Source organism: Sciurus vulgaris, assembly GCF_902686455.1.
Source record: "Sciurus vulgaris genome assembly, chromosome: 5".
Lineage (NCBI taxonomy): Eukaryota > Metazoa > Chordata > Mammalia > Rodentia > Sciuridae > Sciurus > Sciurus vulgaris.
The window spans coordinates 100,831,718-100,853,462 of NC_136465.1; the positions used below are offsets into that span (position 1 = coordinate 100,831,718).

Sequence of the window (21,745 nt, forward strand, 5' to 3'; positions counted from 1 at the left end):
CACTATTTTAGGTACAATATTTTCCATAATATTATCAGCTTTTCTTCCGGATTTAGCTTTGAAAATCTCCTTAATATAGTTTCTGATTTTTTTCTATACCCTCTGAAACCAAAGCAAGGCAGTTAGCTTCAGTCCTACTGTAAAGAGGACTGGAATCCTGAAGGCTCCATGGTACCACAGGGGCTGAACCATCCTGTTGTCCAGTGTGCTTGTCACCTGGACCAGTGCTGTGTTCTCAGGCATGTGGTTAATTTAGAAATATGATTGGCAGCTTGAAGGTGAAAAGGAGACTTTGCCTGTACCCCTGATTTATTTTTGGATGTGACTACTTACCTCTTTCTTTCATTATCTAGGGATATATATTCCTTACCTTTTCCATGATTTTTGGTTTTTGTAATTCCATTAATCTTTGGAGTGGTCCCTCTCTTTCTCTTTTTTAAATCTGTCTAACTTTGGACCAGAAATCATAAAGTCTTTTGTTATGATTTGAATGTGTTTGCCTCCATCAAAACTCATGTTGGGGTTTCTCCAATACCGTGGTATTGGGTCCTTTGAGAGATTAATGCTTTCCTGTGGGAGAGAGTTCTCATGTGATTTTGTGGAATTGGATGAGTTATGGTTGTTAATAAAGTAAGCCTACCACCGCCCAGTCTCTCTACACATGTGCTCCTTTGCATGTGCTGGCAACCCCCTTACTGCTTTCCATCGTGAGTTAAACTGTCATGAGGCCCTCACTAGATGTCAATGCTGGTGCCACACTTTTAGACCTCCAGAATGGAGCTAAAAATGAACCTATTTTCTTCACCTTGATCTCTCCTTTGAACTTCAAAAGAACTTTTCTTTGCTACGTATTTTGTCATGATATTTGAATGTTTTCTTCTTCTCTTTTTAATTTTTTTAGTTTGTTTAAAAATAAAAAAAATTGGCACATAAAATTGCACATACAGAGCATAATGTGATATTTTTTATACATGTATACAGTATGTGATGATCGGATCAGGGAGATTGACATATCACATTAAATGTTTCTTCCTTTTTTGTTTGTGTTGGAGATATTTAAAAAGTCCTTTCTACTGGCTATTCTGCAACAATACAGTTGAATATTATCAATCATAATTACTGTATTGTGCTACAGAATATTAAAGTTATTTTTCCTACCCAACTGTACCTCTGTACTCATTAACCATCCTCTTTCCCTCCTTTCCCTCTCACTTCCCCTTCTCAGCCCATGGTAACCACTATTTAATACTCTCCTGTTACGGGATCAATTTTCAGCTTCCACTTATATGTGGTATTAGTTTATTTGTGCCTGATGTTTTGCTTAATATAATTTTTTTCCTGCTCATCTATGTTTCTACAAATGACAGGATTTCATTCTTTTTTATGGCTGAATATTATTCCATGGTCTCCAACCTTTTCTTTATCAATTCATCCTTTGATGGGCATCTAGGTTGATTCCATACCTTGTATGTTATGAATAGTGCTGCAGTAAACATAGTAGTGCTGATGTCTCTTTGACACTAATTTCCTCTCCTTTGTATGTATGCCAAGTAGTGAAACTGCTGAATGATATGTTAGTTCTACTTCTAGGATTTGGAGGAACATCATACTCTTCTCCATAATGGCTGTACTAATTTATATTACTACCAACAGTGTGTGCGAGTTGCCCTTTCTCTGTATCATTGCTAGCACTTGCTCTCTTTTTGTCTTTTTGATAATAACCCATTCTAACTGGGAGTGAAATAGTATCTCGTGATTTTGATTTTGAATTTCTCTGATGATTAGTGATGTTGAGAATTTTTTCATATCCTATTGGCCATTTATATGTATTCTTTTGAAACATATCTAATCAATTGATCTTTCTTTCTTCTCTTTCTTTCTTTGCAGTGTTGGTTCTTCTCTGGATCTATTTCTTCTTTCTGCTGTTGAGCTTTTGGAGTTCCTTATATATTCTGGATATTTTCCATACTGTGCAGAAGCTTTGTAGTTTGTGTAATCTCATTTGCCTGTCCTTTCTTTTGTTTCCTGTACTTTCAGGTTCTTATCCCAAAAGTCCTTGCCCATTCCAATGTTCTAAAGCATTTCCTCTATGTTTTCTTCTAGTACTTTCATTGTATTAGATTTTACATTCATGTATTTAACCCATTCTGAAATGATTTTTGTATGTGGTGAGAAATGGGGGTCAAGTTTCATTCTTGTTCACATGGAAACCTGATTTTCCCAGAACCATTTATTGAAACTACTTCCCTTTTCCTAAAGCATGTTCTTAGTGCCTTTGTCAAAGATCAATTGGCTGTAGATGTATGGGTTTGCTTCTAGGCTCTCTATTCTGTTTTATTGATCTATGTCTCTGTTTTTATGCAAATACCATGCTATTTAGTGATTATAGCTTTGTAGTATGTTTTGAATTCAGTCAGTGCAATGCCTCCTGCTGTGTTCTTTTTGTTCAGAATGGCTTTGGGTATTCAGTTTTCTATGATTTATATGATTCTATATAAAATTTAGGGTATTTTTCCTAGATTTCTGAAGAATGTCATTGGTATTTTTTAGGGATTTTGTTAAATCTGTAGATTGCTTTGGGTAGTACAAAGATTTTATCAATACTGACTCTTCCAAACTGTGAATATGGGATATCATAGAGGAGAAATGCAGCCTATGTCTTCAGCCACTCACTTATTCCACAATCATTTATTCAGCATAATCTGTGGAGTCTCAGCTATTTTATGGTATCATGTGACAATAATAAAAGAAATATTAGGTAAGATCTACCATAAAGGATTGTTGTCATAAACCAATGCATTTATTACTCCCTTAGATTATCCCTTGAATTATCTGTAGCCTGATAAAACTCACAGGTCATGTTTTGAGTACTATAGTTTTAGACTCTGTATAAAAGAAAGTATATGTTTGAAATTTTTGTTAAATATGGTTTCTTTCTTTTTTTTTTTTTCACAGTTCACAAAGCTTGTGTTCAAAAGGTGGAACATGGACTCAACAGAGACAAAAGAGCACAGTTTTGTGCTTTTTTTCCTAAGCATTTCAAGTCCTTTCAAAACAAGTCTCTCGAGACCTCTAGATTCAAGTATGCTCCTGAACTTGGTCAACTGCTACAAATCTTAGGGAACCTTGTATACATGCTTGGGTTATTCGTTCACCAACATTAAACCCCTGACAATGCAGACTTCTTTCTCCATGGCATGTGTTGATTTCAGAGGCAGAGGTGATCAATGTAGGAAACAATGGTAATTTTCCTTGGAACTGGTCTGTGATGACAGGCGCCTGCCATGATGATGACCACTGTCTCTTCCCCAATCCCTTCCTTCCAGTTTCTTAAGGTAGAACATAATCTTCTCTGAAGATACTTGATAACAATTAAATCAAATAGAAACACATGTGTCCAACGCACTGCTTTCAGATATTCTGGGTTTAGTTCAGCTGGTGGATGAGCTGATAGATGTGTTCACCCCGATAGCCAGGTAGGCCCATCTCCTTGAGGAAGCCCACTCTGTATTTGGTAGTATGACTGGCCACAGAGAGGTGGAAAGGGCACAAGAACCTAGAGATCTCCCAGAAATACTTCCCCGGGAAGGCAATTTCATGAATGAGATCTTGCAGATAAATGACATCAAACCTCCCCGGGTGCTCCTCAATCACTGTTGTCTGTCAGGGGGATGGTCTTATTCTTGACCTTTGCTTGTCCTTGTTTCAAGATGAGTTCCCCAACAGACTTCAGATTTGTAAATCCCCAAGTCACATAAAGTTCTACTGTCCGTAGCATTTTTAGGCTTTGCGAGGTGACTTTAACAAAGACACTACTAAATATTTTCTTCAGATGAAGTCTTACAATGGCCCTCTGCACCAGCAAACTCACCCCACTAATCCTTTGTATGCATACAACAAAGGCCAAGGAATGTTCATCAGGCATTTCCAAAACATGAGGTTTCACTTCTAGTCGTCTGACGCGCACTGGTCACACTTCTTCCGCCAGGAATCGTGTTGGAATGATTCCAGTCGCTTAGATCCGAACTATTTCCTTTTCTCTCCTTCTTTGCCAAAAGTGCTTGTTTTGCCTGGGTAGCTTTGAGTGCCTGATAAGACTTCCTCTTTTTCAGGAGATTTTCTGGAACCAGAGGGATCTTTTTTCTTTGCTCTTCCTCCGCCATTTTCCCAGAGCTGCGATTACTCTAAATATGGTTTCTGAACACTTAAATTTTCTCAATAAATTAGAATGCTTATATTAAGACTATCAAGGAAAGGAGAATTCATATTCACATGAAAATTGTTTTTTGATATTAATTGTAGGCATATAGTGCACAGATGATTGGTTAAAAATCAATCTACTATAATGTGTAACACAAACTTCCCTATGCCTTTCTATATTTCATAGTTCATTTGATAACCAGAAGCAGCAGTCTCATACATTATATGGTTTTTGTTCTGGGGTCATAAATCCAGCACATTAGATATAATACTTCATATTGCAATGTAACTACTTTTTTTTTTCAACATGGTTTAATTAAAGAAGAAGAAAAACATGCTATATAGAGGAGGAGTTGGCAAAGTACAGATTATAGTCCAAATTTGGCCCTAAGCCTGTTTTTGTAAGATCCAAAAGCTAAGAATGATATTTACATTTGTAAAGAGTTGTAAACACACACAGACACACACACACACACACAACACAAAGGATATGTGGCAGAGGTGTATGTGGAACATAAAACCTAAGATATTTATTATTTGGACCTTTATAGAAAAAAATTCCAATTTTTGCTATGTAGTTTTCCCTTGGCATCCTCAAAGGATTGGTTCTAGGACCTACCCCACCCCATGAATACCAAAATCTATGGATGCTCTAGTCCCTTACATAAAATGGTGTAACACTTGCACAAACCTATGCATATCTTCCTGTATGCTTTAAATCACCTCTGAATTATTTATGATACCTAATACAAAGCACATATTATCTAAATAGTGGTTATACTGTGTTCTTTGGGGAATGATGAACAGACAAATTTTGTTCATATTCAATGCTGATGAAATTTTCTTAATATTCCCAATCCACAGTTGGTTGAATACAGGATACAGAGGGCCTACTATATGTGAAAGAACACTATCCAGGGAATTTAGAAACCAGGATCTTAGTGTGATAGGAATGAATATGTTTTAAAAAGATTTCGGGTGCTTTTGTGTAGTTTATAAATCTTGTTTCCTTACAGCTCTCCACTTACTGAATCCATCACATTCATCTCTTCAGTAGTGGGATGTATCATTCTTCAGAACACGTGGTCCTTCTTAAGCTTCTAGTCTCAAGGCTAGTTAATTGTCTTGAAATTTAGGCTTTGTCCATAAGAAACTATACCTAGATTTCTAAGTTTCCTTATGCCTCTTTTGCATATCAATGCACATTTTGAGATCTGGAAGCAGATTTTCTTAAAAATTAAGATGACCATGTAATTTAGCATCCAAACTTAGATACTTTTGAGAGAAAAATACTATACTGAGAGCATTAATTAATCTCAAACTGGTTACAAACTAGAAATTATAGTGAATTACATATGCTTTATGAATTTTAGTTAAACATTACAGAAATTGTGAGGCCAGATTCATGCATCGCAGGAAGGAAACAAAGAGTCAAAAGTCAGAGAGAGTTTGGGCTCCAATTGTCCCCTCTCCACACACTGGAGGCCCTGTCCTACCCCAGACATCCATTTAGTGATTCTTTGTGAAGTGGTGCTATAAAAACACCCATCGGAATTTGAGAGACCCATCACTTTTTTTACTGATTCAGAATCTAGGAAGGATACAAGCTCCTGAGAAAATCCTGGTGGTTAGAAGTGACTGGCTAAAAATATAATTTATGACCCTGGTGCTTGGAGGTGACTGGCAAGGAAATTCACATGTTTCTTCAGGCTCTAATCAGTGACTAGGGAAGTGCCAAGGAGATCAGTATGCCAGGGGAGAATCAGGATTTGTACCAAAAGAGCTTGGTATCCAGGAATTGTGGTTAAAGGGTCAGACCATGAACTGTAGTATGAGGCACACAAGTGATGTGAACAGTCTCACACCAGTAAATAGTAGTCCTGAACCAGACTAACTAGTCTGTCAGCACTAGAACCTAGAAAAGACCAGAGATAAAGCATTTGCCTGATACCTGTTTCTCCATTACCAAAACATTCCTTACCCCTTCTGCTAGGCATCCATATGCCATTTCAGGGTCCGGAAGGGAAGGTAAAAGCCTGAAAACTTATCATTAACTCAAATGAGATTGAGTATCATATAAGATGCTCAAACTGCCTTGAACGAGTTATCATTTATTGGAAATTTTAGATGTTTTTTGGCCCCTAACACCTTTCAATTCTTCACCCACCTACCAAAGGATTGATGTTCATGAAAATGATAAAGCCAATTATGGGAAGTAAAAGCAACAAGAGTAACAAGATTATTCTCCCACACATATCTGAGGAAGTTTCGGAGTGTGCTGCAGGAGTAGCAGCAGCCACAGGTAGATTATTTCAACTCTCTGAACCTTAGTTTCCCTTCCAATAAAGTTTGGAGTAATAATAAATGAGTTAAGATGTTTCTAAAAAATAAATGGTGGTGATTTTTTTTTTTTAGGAAAATTGTGCAGTTTCAAAAATAATCTTAGAAGGGAAAAATTCTTATATTCTTTTTACATGTGATATCTCAGTGACATATCTTCAAATATAGTGACATATAGAACATCCCCATTTAGTCATATACAAACTATTAACGAAGCAGCTTCTGCCAGATCCTGACCTTGTAATAAGGATTGATATTGATCATTGGTATTAAAAAATAAAATAAATGTGTATGAAATAAAACAGAGGAAGGAAATAAAGCAAGGAAGAGGAAAGAAAATAGGGGTGTGTGTGTTTGCACGTTAGTGAATACATGCATGTGTGTCTCTCTGCACATGAAGGCATGAGAATGCGTAAGTGCTGCAATGGTGATGTTCCAACTACCAACACCAGCAGCACAGATGGTGGACAGTCAGAATGAGCACCTTGACATGTTGATATGAGCAAGAAATGAATCTTTATTGGATTAAACCACAGAGATTTCAGGTTTCTCACTTTTTTTCTCTTTAGACCAAACTATAGCTCAACCAACAGGAGTAAATCATTTTTAAACAAACATTGTGTGCTAAATCTGTATAAAAATCTATGCAGAAAGGATATACTAAGAATTTTTAAAAAAATTTACACAAATGCATTTCACAACATAAACCAACATTTTCTAGACTACTCTTATCCAAAAAATTGATACTTTGTCACATAAATTATAATGAATTAATGCCTAGAAGTACACAAATTGTTCTTGAAATACCAAAATGTGAACTGGAATAGTCTAAATACACTTAAGAACATTGAATGAAGCAACATTAGCTCTAATTATATTTAATTATATGGTAACAATTTTGGAATTAACAATATGGGAAAATAAATCTTCAGCAGTTGCAGTATTTTTAAAAAAAATTTACTTGGCAATATGAAAAGATCACTGTAACATTAGATAAACTTGAAGTGCTAGTAAGGTAGGAATTTGAAAATTACTCCTAAACTTAATAAAATTGAATTTGTCTTCAACTAAAATCACAGCAAGTGATTGATAACATTTCGTGACATTTATAAAAATCATCTGCAGAGCCTGAAAACTGAAAAATCCTAGAAGCAATAAAACAACTATCAGCGTTAGTACACAGGTTATCCTACCCTAATCTTACATGAAAGACAAGAAGCTGCAAGTCCTTAGAATCATCATCATTGAAGATCAGTGCCATCATCATAGATATCTTTATGTGTATAAAACCTAGATTAAGGTCCATGGATAATTTATAAGGTTGAAAGAACTACAGATAGGTTTTTCTAAAGAAAACTGAATGATAGTCTGTGAAATTCAGCCCTGTCAATCTGTAGGGATTGTATATTATGTTTGATGTATGACATCCATTGTCAATAGACCATATCAACTTTTGGTTGTGTTTTGATTCTTCTGTTATCATTTACATGCATCTAACCTTGATTTTTGGCAACTGTTCTTAGAAAAATTGTACCTATTGTACCTTACCATAATGAAATAAGGCTTGTTCAATGGCATGGCCCATTTTCCCATCAGAATTACTTTTATAGATTTTTTCCCCCAAAATAAAACCTATATATTTGAACAAACTTATAGGAAGACTTTAAAAACCATGTGAATAGAGGGATGCAATTAACATATACAAAACATGATGGAGAATACAAGTGTAAAAGCATAATTGGAATAATGTAAGGACTATCCAGGTTTTATTGGCTATTTGTCACGTATGTTTTTTATTTTTCTTTTTAGTCATACATGACAGTAGAGTCTATTTTGACATTTATACAGACATGAGTATATCTTATTCTAATTAGGAATCTAGTCTTGTGGATGTACATGATGTTGAGATTCACTATGCTGTATTCATATATGTACATAGGTAAGTTAAGCCAGATTCTACTATCTTTCCTATTATTATCCCTCCTCCCTTCATTTCATTCCTCTTTATCTAATTCACTGAACCTCTACTCTTTCTCTCCCCCACCTTTTTGTAGTACAATAAGAAAGTCAACATGAAGATTGTATCCTTACTTTCCATTCATTAAAAGTAACAGAGGATTAACTCATTCACTGTTGGACCTCTGTAAAGTTTCACAGGTGAATAAGTGAATAATACTTAGAATGTGCTTGACTTAGTAAATTTTGGCTACATGATACAGGTATAAAAAGATGTCATTAAGTGACAAGTCAAAAATTAGAAATCATTAGAATTTAGTACTGTATTCCTTTCATAACTAAATTTTACTGATAGAACACTAATACTACAGCATTATGAGATTGGAAATTCTAAATTGTATCTCATCTTTGTTCTTTGTTCTTTTTCTCCTTAGTAGGGTATATCTTTTTCACTTTAATATTACCTAAAGAGCTGAAGAAAAAATAAGCACTACCAATTGAAGCCAAAATTTAATTCATTGCCATGAAACTTCCATTATGCAAATTAAAATAAATTAAATAATTTAAATAATAAAATAATTAAAATTTTAGAAGTGGAAATTATCTTTGAGTTCTGTAAGTTGCTGCTTGGCTATCACTATCTGTATCTCATTTTCATCTTTTCAAGTTGAAAGGTTGAGATATTCAACTGTATTCTTGGTAATAACTGATGCCCACCCCCAGCCTGGAAAGTTGCATTAGACAAACATGCAGAGGTCTTGGAGAACTGGAGGACTCTGCCAAATCAGGGTGGGTGAACAGTATCATAAACATTTATTTATTTATTTATTTTTATTTTTATTTATTTATTTATTTTTATAGTTGAGACAGATATTTATTAAATTTATACTTATATTTATAAATGTATTCAGCATAACTTTTTCAGGAGGAAGCACTTCTTGTTTTTGTTGCTTGATATTATATCTTCAAATAATTTTTTTTCCATTGATTTTTTTTTTATTGTAAGCAAATGGGATACATGTTGCTTCTCTGTACATGGAGTAAAGGCATACCATTTATATAATCATAAATTTACATAGGGTAATTTGATTCATTCTGTTATTTTTTCCCTCCCCCCCACCCCTCCCACTCCTCTTTTTCCTCTATACAGTCCTTCCTTCCTCCATTCTTGTCCCCTCCCACTCCCCATTATGTGTCGTCATGCGTTATTAGTGAGATCATTCGTCCTTTGACTTTTTGAGATTGGCTTATCTCACTTAGCATGATATTCTCCAATTTCACTCATTTGCCTGCAAATGCCATCATTTTATCATTCTTTATGGCTGAGTAATATTCTATTGTGTGTGTGTGTGTGTGTGTGTGTGTGTGTAAATATATATATATCACAGTTTCTTTATCCATTCATCAATTGAAGGGCATCTAGGTTGGTTCCACAATCTGGCTATACTGAATTGAGCAACTATGAACATTGATGTGGCTGTATCTCTGTAGTATGCTGATTTTAAGTCCTTTGGTTATAGGCCGAGGAGTGGGATAGCTGGGTCAAATGGTGGGTCCATTCCAAGCTTTCTGAGGAATCTCCATACTGCTTCCAGAGCGGCTGCACTAATTTGCAGTCCCACCAGCAATGTATGAGTGTACCTTTTCCCCCACATACTTGCCAACAACTATTGTTCCTTGTGTTCTTGATAATCACCATTCTAATTGGGGTGAGATGGAATCTTAGGGTAGTTTTGATTTGCATTTCTCTTATTACTAGAGATGTTGAACATTTTTTCATATATCTGTTGATTGCTTGTAGATCTTCTATGAAGTGTCTGTTCACTTCCTTACCCACTTGTTGATTGGATTATTTGTATTCTTGGTGTAGAGTTTTTTGAGTTTTTTACATATTCTGGAAATTAGTGCTCTATCTGAAGTATGAGTGGCAAAGATTTTCTCCCACTCTGTAGGCTCTCTCTTCACATTGCTCATAGTTTCCTTTGCTGAGAAAAAGCTTTTTAGTTTGAATCTATCCCAGTTGTTGATTCTTGCTTTTATTTCTTGTGCTATGGGAGTCCTGTTAAGGAAGTCTGATCCTAAGCTGACATGTTGAAGATTTGGACCTACTTTTTCTTCTATAAGATGCAGGGTCTCTGGTCTGATTTCAGGGTCCTTGATCCATTTTGAGTTGATTTTTGAGCAGGGTGAGAGATAGGGGTTTAGTTTCATTCTGTTGCATATGGATTTCCAGTTTTCCCAGCACCATTTGTTGAACAGGCTATCTTTTCTCCATTGCATATTTTTGACACCTTTGTCTATTAAGAGAAAATTGTATTTATTTGGGTTTGTGTCCATGTCCTCTATTCTGTACCATTGATCTGCCTATTTTTGTATAAATACCATACCATTTTGTTACTATTGCTTTGTACTATAGTTGAAGATCTGGTATTGCGATACCCCCTGCTTTGCTCTTTCTGCTAAGGATTGCTTTAGCTATTCTGAGTTTTTTATTCTTCCAGATGAATTTCATGATTGTTTGCTCTATTTCCATGAGGTACGTCATTGGGATTTTAATTGGAATTGCATTGAATCTGTATAGCACTTTTGGTAGTATGGCCATTTTGACAATATTAATTCTGCCTATCCAAGAACATGGGAGATCTTTACATCTTTTAAGATTTTCTTTAATTTCTTTCTTTAGTGTTCTGTAGTTCTCATTGTAGAAGTCTGTTACCTCTTTTGTGAGATTGATTCCCAAGTATTTTATTTTTTTCGAGGCTATTGTGAATGGGGTAGTTTTCCTAACTTCTCTTTCTGAAGATTCATCACTTATGTATAAAAATGCATTGGATTTATGAGCATTGATCTTGTAACCTGCTACTTTACTAAATTCACTTATGAGTTCTAAAAGTTTTCTGGTGGAATTTCTGGGTTCCTCTAAATATATAATAATGTCATCAGTGAACAGGGATAGTTTGAGTTCTTCTTTTCCTATTTGTATCCCTTTAATTTCCTTGGTTTGTCTAATTGCTCTGATTAGAGTTTCAAGGATGATGTTGAATAGAAGTGGTGAAAGAGGGCATCCCTGACTTGTTCCAGTTTTTAGGGGGAATGCTTTCAGTTTTTCACCATTTAGAATGATATTGGTCATGGGCTTAGCATAGATGGTTTTACAATGTTAAGGAATGTTCCCACTACCCCAATTTTCTCTAGTGTTTTGAGCATGAAGGGGTGCTGTATTTTATCAAATGCTTTCTCTGCATCTATTGAAATAATCATGTGATTCTTGACATTAAGTCTATTAATATGGTGAATTACGTTTATTGATTTCCTGATGTTGAACCAACCTTGCTTCCCTGGGATGAAACCCACTTGATCATGATGCACTATCTTTTTAATATATTTTTGTATACGATTTGCTAAAATTTTGTTGAGAATTTTTGTGTCCATGTTCATTAAGTATATGGTCATGAAATTTTCTTTCTGGTTTAGGTATCAGGGTGATATTGGCTTCATAAAATGAGTTTGGGAGGGTTCCCTCCTCTTCTATTTCATGGAATACTTTGAGGAGTATTGGAATGAGCTCTTCTTTAAAGGCTTTGTAGAACTCAGCTGAGAACCCATCTGGTCTCGGACTTTTCTTTGTTGGTAGGCTTTTGATGACCTCTTCTATTTCATTGCTTGTAATTCATTTATTTAAGTTGTGTATGTCCTCCTGGTTCAGAGTAGATAATTCATGTCTCTAGAAACTTGTTGATGTCTTTGTGGTTTTGTGTTTTGTTGGAGTATAGATTTTCAAAAGAGCTTCTAATTATGTTTTGTATTTCAACCGTGTCTGTTGTCATATTTCCTTGTTCATTCCGAATTTTAGCAATTTGAGTTTTCTCCCTCTTTCTCTTCGTAAGTGTGGCTAAGGGTTTATCAATTTTGTTTACTTTTTCAAAGAACCAACTCTTTGTTTTGTTAATTTTTTTGATTGTTTCTTTTCTTTCAATTTCATTGATTTCAGCTCTGATTTTAACTATTTCCTGTCTTCTACTACTTTTGGTGTTGATCTGTTGTTCTTTTTCTAGGGCTTTGAGCTGTAGTGTCAAGTCGTTTATTTGTTGATTTCTACTTCTTTTGTTGAATGTGCACCATGAAATAAATCTTCCTGTAAGTACTGCTTTCATAGTGTCCCAGAGATTTTGATATGATGTGTCTTTGTTCTTGTTTACTTCTAAGAATTTTTTTATTTACCTCCTGATGTCTTCTGTTATCCATTCATCATGTAATAGTGTATTATTTAATCTCCAGGTATTGGAGAAGTTTCTGTTTTTTTATTCTGTCATTTATTTCTAATTTCAATCCATTATGATCTGATAGAATATAAGGTAGTATCTCTATCTTCTTGTATTTGCTAACAGTAGCTTTGTGGCATAAAATGTGGTCTATTTTAGAGAAGGATCCATGTGCTGCTGAGAAGAAAGTGTATTCGCTCTTTGTTGGATGGTATATTCTATATATCTCTATTAAGTCTAAATTGTGGATTGTGTTATTGAGATCTGTGGTTTCTTTATTCAATTTTTGTTTGGAAGATCTATCCAGTGGTGAGAGAGGTGTGTTAAAATCTCCTATTGTGTTGTGGTCTATTTGATTTCTGGAATTGAGATGGATTTGTTTGATGTACATGGATGAGCCAATTTTCGGGGCATAGATATTTATTAATATTATATCATGCTGATTTATGCTTCCCTTAAGCCGTATATAATTTCCTTCTTTATCCCTTCTGACTAGTTTTGGCTTGAAGTCCACATTATCTGATATGAGAATGGATACTCCAGCTTTTTTCCTGTGTCCGTGTGCATGGTATGTTTTTTCCCATCCATTCACTTTTAGTCTGTGGGTATCTCTTTCTATGAGATGAGTCTCTTACAGGCAGCATATTTGATTTTTTTTAAATCCAATCTGCCAGTCTATGTCTTTTGATTGATGAGTTCAGGCCATTAGCATTCAGGGTTATTATTGTGAAATTATTTGTTTCCCAGTCATTTGACTCATTTTTGTTTTTTGACATGATTTGGTTTCTCCTTTGTTTGGCTATTCCTTTAGGCTAGTTCCTCCTGTTGCTGATTTGCATCGTTGTTTTTCATCTCTTCCTCATGGAATATTTTGCTGAGAATGTTCTGTAATGCCGGCTTTCTTTTTTAAGTTCTTTTAGCTTTCGTTTATCATCGAAGGATTTTTTTTTGTTGTCAAATCTGAAAGTAAGTTTTGCTGGGTATAAAATTCTTGGTTGGCATCCGTTTTCTTTCAGGGCTTGGTAAATGTTGTTCCAGGCCCTTCTAGCTTTTAGGGTCTGGATTGAAAAATCTGCTGATATCTGTATTGGTTTCTCCCTGAAGTAATTTTATTCTTTTCTCTCGCAGTCTTTAAAATTCTGTTTTTATTTTGTCTGTTAGGTATTTTCATAATAATGTGCCTTGGTGTGGGTCTGTTGTAATTTTGTATATTTGGAGTCCTATAAGCCTCTTGTACCTAATTTTCCATTTCATTCTTGAGATTTGGGAAATTTTCTGATATTATTTCATTGAATAGATTGTTCATTCCTTTGGTTTGTTTCTCTAAGCCTTCCTCAATCCCAATAATTCTTAAATTTGGTCTTTTCATGATATCCCATAATTCTTGTAGATTCTGTCATGATTTCTTACCATCTTCTCTATTTAGTCAATTTTGTTTTCAAGATTAAATATTTTGTCTTCAATGTCTGAGGTTCTGTCTTCCAGGTGTTCTGTCCTATTGGTTATGCTTCCTATGGAGTTTTTAACTTAGTTTATTGTTTCCTTCATTTCAAAGGATTTCTGTTTTCTTTTTTTTTTTTTCAGTATCTCTAACTCTTTATTGAAATGATCTTTTGCTTCCTGTATTTGCTCTTTTACCTGTTGATTGGTGCAATCATTTAATGCCTGCATTTGCTCTGTCATCTCCTCCCTCAATGCCTGCATTTGCTCTTTCATCTCCTCGTTTGCTTCCCTGATTGTTTTAATTATGTACATTCTGAACTCCCTTTCTGACATTTCTTCTGCTGTGCTGTCATTGGATGTGATTGATATAGTATCTAAGTTTGTTTGGGATATTTTCTTCCCTTGTTTTCTCATATTGGTCAGATATCAGTGGGACTCTGATATTGCGAATTTCCTCTATTGGCTTATAGTTTCCCTGTAGATTTCCAGTATATCACCTCCCAGCCTTCAGTAGCCTTAAGTCTTGAAGGAACTTGATTGTGCAGTGCTTTTGAAGAAAGCTGACCCTAGCCTGCTACTGGGTCCAGGGCTGGGGGCTGGTTCTGCCTGGAAATCCTCTCACTGGGCGGGTTTGCTCTGAGAAGTTGGCTATAGACAGGGTCTGCCACTGCTAGAGGGAGCCAGGCTGCTCGGGAAAGCCTCTCACTGTCCTGCTCTGGTCCCAGAAGCTGCCTGAGGGCCGGGGCCTGCCTTGGGTCCTGGGCTTGGGGTTGGCTCTGTGTGGAAAAGTTCTCACTGGGTGGGCCTGCTCCAAGAAGCTGGCTGTGGATTGAGCCTGCTGCCAGAGGGAGCAGGGCTGCTTGGGGAGACTCTCGCTGCCCTGCCCTGTTCCGAGAAGCTGCCCCCTGTCTGGGCATGCCGCCTGGGCCGAGTTTCACCCTGTGGGAGAGACTCATCCCGCGGCTTTATGTTGGTCTGAGTCTCTCAATACTTCCCCTTGTTGAATCCTGAGTTCTGGAGCGACAGGAGATGCAGTCAACCTCTAGTCCGCCATCTTGCATCTCCTCTAAACATTTATTTTTGCTCAAGTTTTCCTAGTCAGTTTCTGGATATCTAACACACTTCCTTAATTTACTCTCAGAATTAATGCTCTTTTACATTAAATAAGCTAATAAATATGACAGTCAAACATGGAGACAGGAAAACCATAGGGCTTTTTTTTTTTGTAGCTCTTTTAAAAAATTTTTAAAATTTTATGTGTTCTAATTAGTTGTACATGACAGTAGAATGCATTTATACATTTTGATAGATAACACATAAATGGAGTATAATCTCTCATTGTTCTCATTACACATATTATAGGATCACATCAGTCATGCAGTCATACATGTACATGAGGTAATAATGTCTGTTTCACTCCACTATCATTCCTATCCCCATACCCCTTCCCCTCCCTTCACTCCCCTCTACTTAATATAAAGTAACTCCATTGTTCCTTATCCCCCCACCTCCATCTTGTTGTGAATTATCTTCCATATATCAGAGAAAACATTCAGCCTTTGGTTTTTTTTGCGTTTGGCTTATTTGTTTAGCATGATATTCTCTAATTCCATCCATTTAGCAGCAAATGCCAGAATTTCATTCTTTTTTAAAGCTGAATAATATACTATTGTATCTATATATGTATATAGATACATATATATCACATTTTCTTCATCTATTCATCTGTTGAAGGGCATCTAGTTTGGTTCTATAGTTTGACTATTGTGAATTGAGCTGCTATAAATGTTAATGTGGCTGTGTCACTGTAGTACGTTGATTTTAAGTCCTTTGGGTATAAACCAAGGAATAGGATAGCTGGGTCAAATGGTGGTTCCATTCCAAGTTTTCTTAGGAATCTCCATAGTGCTTTCCATAATGGTTGCACCAGTTTGCATTCTCACCAACAATGTATGAGTGTACCTTTTCCCCCACATCCTCGCCAGAGTTTATTGTTGCTTATATTCTTGATAACTGCCATTCTGATTGGAGTGAGATGAAATCTTAGAGAAGTTATGATTTGCCTTAGAAGTTTTAAAAGAGCTTGAACATGAAACAATTCCACTTTGAATTTCTAACAATCCTCTTAGTTTGCTTCTGCCTGGGAATTTTAAAATCCTTTGGGATGCTACTTCCCTTTGTTTTCCCAGAACTCCTGGTTTACAGGTTATAATGTACCATATTAAGTCCTCTAGCTTATTTGTTTTCCCCTACACTAGATTATGAGTTCCTTGGGGAGAATGTTGTACCATCTTCATCTTTCTGTTCTTTGCAGCAAAGAAACTTCTTGGTACATAATGAATGCTCAAAAATTATGGGTTGAATATGAATGTTATCTCCTCTGGGTAATTTTATTTTCAAAACATTCACATTTGAGTGGCACTTATATTATGAAAATGATTTATTTTTCAGATGAAGATACAGTGAATTAAACTAGAAGACACAAAAACCTTTGAAGTTTTCCTGCAATTTTCCTTTGGAATTTAGTAGGATTGGTACAGTGTGGTAGAATGCACAGGTGCCACTTGTTCCTGGTCATTTTCTGCTTGTGTTTGCTGTGAGAAAGTAAGGTACTGCTTCTTGGGGGCTCTGAAAACTTTTATTATGGTAAGAAGACTTCGTGTGATATCAACTCTCTGAACACATTTTTAAGTGTGCATTGTTGTTGACCAGGGGCACAAGGTTGTGTTGCACATCTCTAGAGTTCATTCATCCATGCTTATATGAAGCTTTATATCTATTGAATAGTAATTCCCCATTTCCTCCTTCCTTGGGGGCATTAAAAAATGGGGCCAAGAGGCCCTCAAAAACATATTTATTTAAAATGCCAATAACATTTGTGTACAAATTTTGGCAGTGATCAATTTCATTTTGCCCTACATAGCAGAAATGAACAGCTAAGAAACAAAACTAGACATTTTGCTCAGGAGTAATTGAGCTTTTTGAGATCTTAAAGAGAAATGTTTTGAATTTTCAAAGCAGTTGTCTGAGCCAGAAGACAAAGGTAGAAGGACAGTGAAAGAAGTTCTAAAAATTACTTATTTTTTATTATTTGACCCCTTTTTCTAAAAAGTGCAAATGTTCAGTTTATAGATTTTGGAATGCCTATCTGCTATATAAAACAGGTTCACATGTACAGAGTGTGTATTTCACAAAAAAATTGGAAAATTCCTTTTAAAACATTCTATATTTGTCAATCTCTAAATGCCAAATGAACCCTTATTTAACTTCAGAATTGATCATCGATTTGTTTGGTCATCCTATGAGGATAACAATTTGATATTATTAGAATTATTAAAATTAGACCTTGTAGTTGGAGACGGTAGGATAAAGTCTACTCACTAATTGTCTCTCATCCAAATACTTGCTATTTTTCAGAAGGTCAGGAAAGGCCTGGCAGAGAATATCCTTAGTGATTGATTGCTCGAAACTGAGAATAATGGAGGGTTTTGGTGGTTGATCAGTTTAAGAATATGTATCTTCCCAAAGACATAATTAAAATTACAGTTTAAAGCAATCTATTTTAAATAGTAGCAGCCTGAAGTTAGCAGACATCTCCCCTGAGGCGTTTATCTAAGGAAAATCTATTTATGAGTTCCTGTGAGCACAGACCAACTCTGTCTTTGAAAAGGAACTTCTCTAATATGAAAGTTAGACCTCACTGCTGATGGATATGGCAAATGTAATTTCTCATCCACACTGAGACACTTGAAAGTGAAGAGTCCATTGTTATCAGGAGCCACCGTTCATCAGTCAGAACCATCTCAGGACCTATAAATAAGGTCACCACACCAATAGAAATTCTTATACGTGATTCTTTTACTACATGAATCTCTTTCTCCCTCCTTCCTTACTTCTCCTGGAGTTCACAGTTTGCAGGAGATTAAGCTGCTAGTTGAAATGTGCTAGTTGCCAGAGAAGATCATGAAAACAACCTTTTTTTTTCCTCTGAGGACAGCATCATTAACAGTTGTTCCTTCAAATTTCAACTCCTTCTAGAAAAAGTGTATTCTTATTTAGCAATTCTCAACAAGCTTTACCTCCTACATCCATTTCCTCATACCTGCCACTCCCTCCCATCAACACTCCCCTCTCTGCTTTTCAGCTTCACTTACAAGTTCACTCACCAGTGGGAGTTCTCCACTCCATTCCATTCTGTTGCTCTTTATGGGTCACTAGCGTATTGTGTGAGTTTTGTTTTCCCTACGTTTATCATGTATTACTTTCTGTCACATGTACTTTAGTGTCTTCTTTTCTACCTCCTATTGTCTACTTCTCTTTTTGCTTATTCCCTCCTTGTTTTTCACTTCATTTCTATTTTTGACCCTTCCATTTTCTTATCTTTCCCTTGTTGTGCTTATTGCTGTCTTTAGGAACAATGCTTAATGTTAAAATTTCTGGGGCCACCAATGTATTGTTTACTGGGTCTTCTGAGAAGTTTCTATAAATCTTAGTGAACTCTGTTGGTGGTTCAGGGAAACAGCAGGAGGCCTGGATGGATTAAATTGGTGTGAGCTTCTAGTTACCTTAAGGGGAGATTGTGCGATTCCTGATATGTCAGATCCACACTCTAAGACTGAAATAATTTCTATTCTTCTTTAAAATGTTGCCCCCCCCCCCCCCCCCGCCCAGTGATTTAAACATTTTCAACTAGTTGCCAACATTTATCACAGAAATTTTGGCTTCCTTTTAAAGTATGGTCTCTAATCCTGTAGACTAGGCTCTTCTGAATGCTGTTGACCTCTTTGGATAGGGTGTATGGTTTGGAGTTTACCACATCCCCCACCACACTTGTTTCAATCATTAACAGTCCCTGCCTGGCCCCTGTCAGCATTTGAGTTTGTGACATCTATGTTAAGGGTGGAGAACAGGACCATATCAAGGTGATAATTGTCCTCAAAGATTGCAAGGGACTGAGTGTTTCTGCTGGGGCTCCTTGGCCTTGGGCCCTGCGGGATGGTGATGTTTTGTTTAAAATGACTGACTGAGTGAATAAACTTCACAAGAATCATTACTGTACCTTAATTTTGTAAACCTCTGAAAACTCAGTGGGGATAGTGTGCAGTCTGCAATCCTTTCCAGCCCTAGACATTGGCAGAGGCGAGGGAAGAGGCAGAGCTCTGGCTTGGGCACAGTGTTCTGGTTTGAGGCCAGGGCCGAGATCATTCTCTTGATCTTACCTTATTTATTCAATTAACAAAACTTCTATTTTCTTACTACTATTATATTAGCTATTTCCTAAGAAGGGGCTCATTAGATGTAAGAAAGAAACATGGAAGCCATTGTAATTGATACAAAATACAAGTGACTACATGCAGCAGCCTTGATTAAAGCCCTCCTCTTTGGACTCTCATTGCATTAAGCTCTTTCCTAATTAGGGAATGCCACTGTTCCTTGCTGCCCCCTCTGTAGCCCCAGTGTAGTTGTGTGCTACTGTATTCATCCACCTCGCTTCACACAGTCTTCTAAGTCTCCTTCAAATTTGTGTCATCTGTATTAAAGATGTGGAAGCCGTTGGAGGTGGAGAAAAGGGCCATGCCAACGTGTAATTTTTCCTTATAATTTGTGGAGTGTTTCCCTCACTACTGAAGAAACTGGCATTTGCTATCAACTCTCACCTTAACTCATCTCATGATTTCATCCCAGCTCATCTTCTAGGTCTGTTATGGTTTAGATACGAGGTGTCCCCCAATAAGCTAGTGTGACAGAAAATGCAGGAATGTTCAGAGGTGAGATGACTGTAGATTATGAGAGCTGTTACCTAATCAGTGGATTAATCCACTTGATGGATTAACAATTTGAAAGGGTGCTGTATTGGGTGGTAACCATAGGCAGGTGGGCATGGCTGGAAGAAGTTTGTCTCTGGGGTGTGCCTCTGGAGATTATATCTTGTACCCCTGGTTTCTCTCTCTCTCTCTCTCTCCACTTCCTGGCTGCCATGATGTGAACAGCTTTCCTTCGCCACATCCTTCTGCCATGATGTTCCTCCTCACCTTGGGCCCAGAACAATAAACTCAGCCAATAGACTCAGGTGACCATGGACTGAGATCTCTGAAACCATGATTCAAAATAAACATCGTCTAAGTTCTTGTCAGTTTTTTTTGTTGTAGTTGTTGTTGTCACAACAATGAAAAGCAGACTAACATGTGGAGAGTGGTGACAGAGGATGGGAGAGCATGACTGAGATTGGGAGTCTCTGATGACCTCATGGCTGTGGCATGCCTGGTGCATGGGAATGCTTCTGTGCAAGGGCACAGGATGCTCAGCTGCTGTGGCAATGCCCTGCATGAGGAGGCTCTGTGCAAGAGTCCTATCAGTTCTGATCTTGATCTCAACACTCAGTTCCTGGGAAGGAAGGAATTATGCTAAACAACTACAATGTTTCACCAGGTTCCTTCCCGCTTTACAGTAACTTTTAACAATGGACACAAAGCTCCTAACATTGCACTGTGCAACTGTGGATTGCAACTGCAGAAAAGCTACACAGAAGTCCTAGTTTCTGTAACTTTCCTGAATACAAAGAATAATGCTTGCATAGTCTTTAACCTGATAATGAGACATATATAAATAAAGATTCTGCATAACTCTTTATACCTGCATCTCCATCAGAGAGCAGAGCTCCACCTGATCCCAGTTTAATCTTCAAAATTTGTGTTTATGAATCTTTATTTTCCAATCTCCCTTCACCTCTGGTTGGACCGAGAGTTTGGTCATGCTGGTTGTGGCACTAACACAAAGTCTCAGCTTAAATATACCACCCTTGGTCGGTATAGTGGCACACTCTTACAATCCCAGTGACTTGGGAAACTGAGGCAGAAAGATCACAAGTTTGAGGCCAGCTTGAGAAATTTAGAGAGAGACCCTGTCTCTACATTTTTTTTTTTTAAACAAAAGGCCTGGGGATATAGCTCTGTGGTAAAGTGCTTTCTTCATATGCACCAGCCCCTGGGTTCAGTCCTAGTACTGAAAAACAGATATCCTCAAAAAACTGTGCTCTGATTATCTTATTTAGTTTGACTCACTAATTCAGTCTTTATTATATCACACTATTTACTTTCATCTTAGCACTTACAACTTATCATTTTTGCTGTCTCTCTACTGCACACATGAATATACACTCTATGGCCACAGCAATCTTGTCTGTCTTGGTACTCTTCTATTTCTACCACCTAAGCTGTTTCTGGCTCACAACAGTTACTTGACAAAGATTATAGAATAAATAAACATTCCTTTTTGTGACTTTGATATATCTGTTTCTGGTAATACAGTTTCTAGAAATAAATTATATTATTAGAGCATATTAGATCAATTATTTTCACCATACATATAAATTAATACAAAGGTACCAAGGAATCAAAGTAGAGTATACTTTAATTAAATACTGGTATACAAGAAAGTAGAAGGAAGACTCTTAGAGAAGATTCAGGTGATCCGAGGGAAGGAAGAAGGAGGGTTAGGGAGAGCAATGGAGGGTGGAAATGATTAGAGTGTGTTACATGCATGTA

General features: G+C 36.6%; 1 pseudogene across 1 annotated transcript; it reads right to left on the reverse strand.

The window, feature by feature from the left end:
* Positions 1 to 3,426: 3,426 nt before the first annotated feature.
* Positions 3,427 to 4,172, reverse strand: LOC306662045 (ribosomal protein uL30-like; annotated as a pseudogene). Its single transcript has one exon. The product of its transcript is annotated as a ribosomal protein uL30-like (transcript).
* Positions 4,173 to 21,745: the final 17,573 nt, after the last annotated feature.